Source organism: Corylus avellana, chromosome ca1, assembly GCF_901000735.1.
Source record: "Corylus avellana chromosome ca1, CavTom2PMs-1.0".
Lineage (NCBI taxonomy): Eukaryota > Viridiplantae > Streptophyta > Magnoliopsida > Fagales > Betulaceae > Corylus > Corylus avellana.
Window position 1 is genome coordinate 15,884,273 of NC_081541.1, and position 4,240 is coordinate 15,888,512.

Genomic DNA, 4,240 nt, shown 5'->3' on the forward strand with positions numbered 1-4,240 from the left:
ATCTGAAACAGTGAAAGTAGCCAATCTTGAACAGTAGTTGTCGGCACTGTTGTGTCGGCAGACAAATCTTGAACAGTGAATAGTGCGTCTGAACAGTAAGCCTGTACAGTGTCGTCCGTGACAATGAACAGTAAAAGTGAACAGTGATTTTGCATAGCAACTTCAAACAGTGATTCGTTGAAGATCTTCAGATTTTTCTTTGCTGTTGTCATGAACAGTGAACTCAGAACCAACCGATAATGGAATGGTAGCAGTTCTTTTTTGATGGAACCTTTGGTAAATCTGAGGCCGTTATGGGCCAATGTTGAGAACAAGGAGTTTTAGCCGTTAAGGGGCCATTAGGATTCACAAATCTTCAATCCCTGGATAGGGATAGTAGTCTTGTGTGTCTTCATAATATGGGATAGCTTGAAGGGGCTTCTGGGATGATGCAGATTTTTCTTCTTCATCGTCGTTGTCAGAATCATCTTCAAGGGCAGCAAGGAGAGCTTTGATCTTTTCTTTCTTCTTTGAATAAAACTTCTTCTTGGAAGAACTGGAGGAATTGGAGGGAGAAGAAATAGGGGATAATTCCTTTTCTTCTTTTGGGGAAGAGAAAATGATGGGGGTAATCAGGAGTGGGGATTTTTCCGTTAGTGGCAAAGCAAGAGCCTTGGAGGCTTGACACATTTCTTTGACAGAGGCAACAATGGAATCACCTAGTGAGCACCATTTGACAAACCATTGTCATTGGATCTTGTCATCTAAAAAGTGATATTGCCATTTCAGGATCCAAGGGATTTTGTATTTTTTGACAAAATAAAGCATAGTTGAAAACTTAAAGCCATAAGAATCAACTTTGTAGTTGTTCTTGAATAATTGGAAAGCTTCAACTAGTTGGAGAGGGAGGATGTCAGGGAGGAGGCCAAATTGGTTCCACCATTTGGAGAACCAGAGAGGAAGGATACCAGAGAAATTCTTGTCAAAATTAACAAACCAAGAATGATCAAAAATCGAGGTTTGGTAAAGTAAGAATTTAAACCAGACATCGACATAATCATAATAAGTGCAAGGGATAGAAAATTCCACCTTCGTCATCCGTTCGGGGATGGTTTCTAGTAGAATAAAAAGCAGAAGAAACTTGGGAATCGGTAGAAATTCCTTTGAGTTTCAAATCAGGGTTAACAACAGGACAAAGAGGAGGAGGAGCATTAAGGGACTCATCCACTTCTTTATCACGACGTCGGAGTCCTTCTGAGGTTGTGGAACCAGCAAAAGAATTCCTTCGTTCGTTAACCAACAGAGGTCTTTCGAACAGAGGTCTTTCGATTCTGCTTGAAAGTCCTAAATCAGAAAAATTGATTTTGACAGATCCATCCATATACTGCTGGATGTAATCAAGATTAGAGGCATCGTTAACTACTCGAAAAGGTTTTGTAACACCTTCCAAAAACCATTCATTGGGGAGGTCAATCTCATTCCATCGAATCATTTTTGGAGTTTTGATATTAGCATTCTGAGTAGAACTTTGAATTAACAAAGTAGATGCTGGATTCTTGATCACAGCTTGTGGATCTAGATTTGTCTTCATCAATTTATAATAAATACGGTAGATGATAGCAAGGGGTCTGCTATCTTCTTCCATATTATAACCAGAAGTCAAAATATTAAGCGTCAAAGCTTTCAAAATGAATATCATTCAAAGCAAGGGAAATATTGGGAAAAACATCAAAATGGACAGGGCCATTAAACAGAGAAGATTGAATTATGACAAGAATACTGGTACGAAAATCAACAAATCTTGCGTAACGCAAGCATAACAAAACAGAAGAATTAATACCAAGTCGAGCCAATGGCTTGATAGCAACTTGAACAGAACCAATATGCAAAAACTTATAACCTTTAGCAAGAGAATCGTTAATGAATTTCTTGTTAAACAAGGTAACAGTTTGATCTTTGCCGGTAATAGCAAAGGTTTGTTCGACAGTTTTAACAGAATATTCAAATCTAAAGACAGTTTTAGACCAAGAAGTAGTATAAACATCTTTAGAAGAAAGCTTGGGAATATTCCATTTATCAAAATTAAAATTATTATCACTTTCGACAGAAAATTGTTCAAAATTAACCACGTCAGGTGGTAAACTGGAATTAGAGCTAACAGAAAAATTAGATCTCCACATTTTGACACACAAACTAAACTCAAAATTACCCACTGGGCAAAGTCTTATAGGATCTCATCCTAGGTACTCACTCACAGGGCAAACTTCCTAAGCGTGTCCTTCTTAGACGCAAAACTATCCACACATACCCTTGGCCTAACCCACAGTTGAAACCAGAACTATTCACACATACCCTTGGCCTAACCCTCAGCACCTACTAAATGCCCTTCAAACGCCAACCCAGGCTTTTCAACGGGACTTATAGGTTCGTAAACTGAAGTGACGGGGTGGTGAACTACCGTTCCTTACAACTGAAGTGACGGGGTGGTGAACTACCGTTCCTTACAACTGTAGTGACGGGGTGGTAGACTACCGTGTAACAACTAGGATCTCGACACAGAGAAATGTTAACATGGGGTAAGTAAAGAGGAGAAGAACAAGACTATACTCAGGGGGTCAAGAGAGAGCAGGGTGTACATCAAGCAGCAAAGAGATCGGAACTCTTATGGCTCTGATACCAAGGACGGAGGGGGAGGAAGCGCAGTATGCATATAGATGCAGGGAGTAGGGGAGAGTGATGTACATGCAATAGTATAATTTAAAACAAAGCAGTAAAACCAGCCATGAGGCGTTGATGACAATTGTATAAACAAAATATAAAACTGAAATTAAAGATAGTGAAGAAGCGGGATAAACAAAGCTTGATATAAGCTTAAATCGTTACAGATTAGATAAAGCTTACAAAAGTAAGTGATAGTGCTTACTGAAGTAAGTGACAGAGAAGAAGAAATGATAAGAGTAGGGGAATGGCTAGAGAGCAAAGGAGCTTCAAAAGATAGAAGGCTCTAGTAAATTGCTTCTGCCTTACAATGGGGGAGGGGAGCCCGTTATATAGGCTAATTACATCAAGTAAAACAAAATATCATCATCAACCAAACAGTCAAAGCAGATGCCGCGTTAATGCGGTCAAAAGTATAGGCACGTTCGGCGCCAATCTGAAACAGTGAAAGTAGCCAATCTTGAACAGTAGTTGTCGGCACTGTTGTGTCGGCAGACAAATCTTGAACAGTGAATAGTGCGTCTGAACAGTAAGCCTGTACAGTGTCGTCCGTGACAATGAACAGTAAAAGTGAACAGTGATTTTGCATAGCAACTTCAAACAGTGATTCGTTGAAGATCTTCAGATTTTTCTTTGCTGTTGTCATGAACAGTGAACTCAGAACCAACCGATAATGGAATGGTAGCAGTTCTTTTTTGATGGAACCTTTGGTAAATCTGAGGCCGTTATGGGCCAATGTTGAGAACAAGGAGTTTTAGCCGTTAAGGGGCCATTAGGATTCACAAATCTTCAATCCCTGGATAGGGATAGTAGTCTTGTGTGTCTTCATAATATGGGATAGCTTGAAGGGGCTTCTGGGATGATGCAGATTTTTCTTCTTCATCGTCGTTGTCAGAATCATCTTCAAGGGCAGCAAGGAGAGCTTTGATCTTTTCTTTCTTCTTTGAATAAAACTTCTTCTTGGAAGAACTGGAGGAATTGGAGGGAGAAGAAATAGGGGATAATTCCTTTTCTTCTTTTGGGGAAGAGAAAATGATGGGGGTAATCAGGAGTGGGGATTTTTCCGTTAGTGGCAAAGCAAGAGCCTTGGAGGCTTGACACATTTCTTTGACAGAGGCAACAATGGAATCACCTAGTGAGCACCATTTGACAAACCATTGTCATTGGATCTTGTCATCTAAAAAGTGATATTGCCATTTCAGGATCCAAGGGATTTTGTATTTTTTGACAAAATAAAGCATAGTTGAAAACTTAAAGCCATAAGAATCAACTTTGTAGTTGTTCTTGAATAATTGGAAAGCTTCAACTAGTTGGAGAGGGAGGATGTCAGGGAGGAGGCCAAATTGGTTCCACCATTTGGAGAACCAGAGAGGAAGGATACCAGAGAAATTCTTGTCAAAATTAACAAACCAAGAATGATCAAAAATCGAGGTTTGGTAAAGTAAGAATTTAAACCAGACATCGACATAATCATAATAAGTGCAAGGGATAGAAAATTCCACCTTCGTCATCCGTTCGGGGATGGTTTCTAGTAGAATAAAAA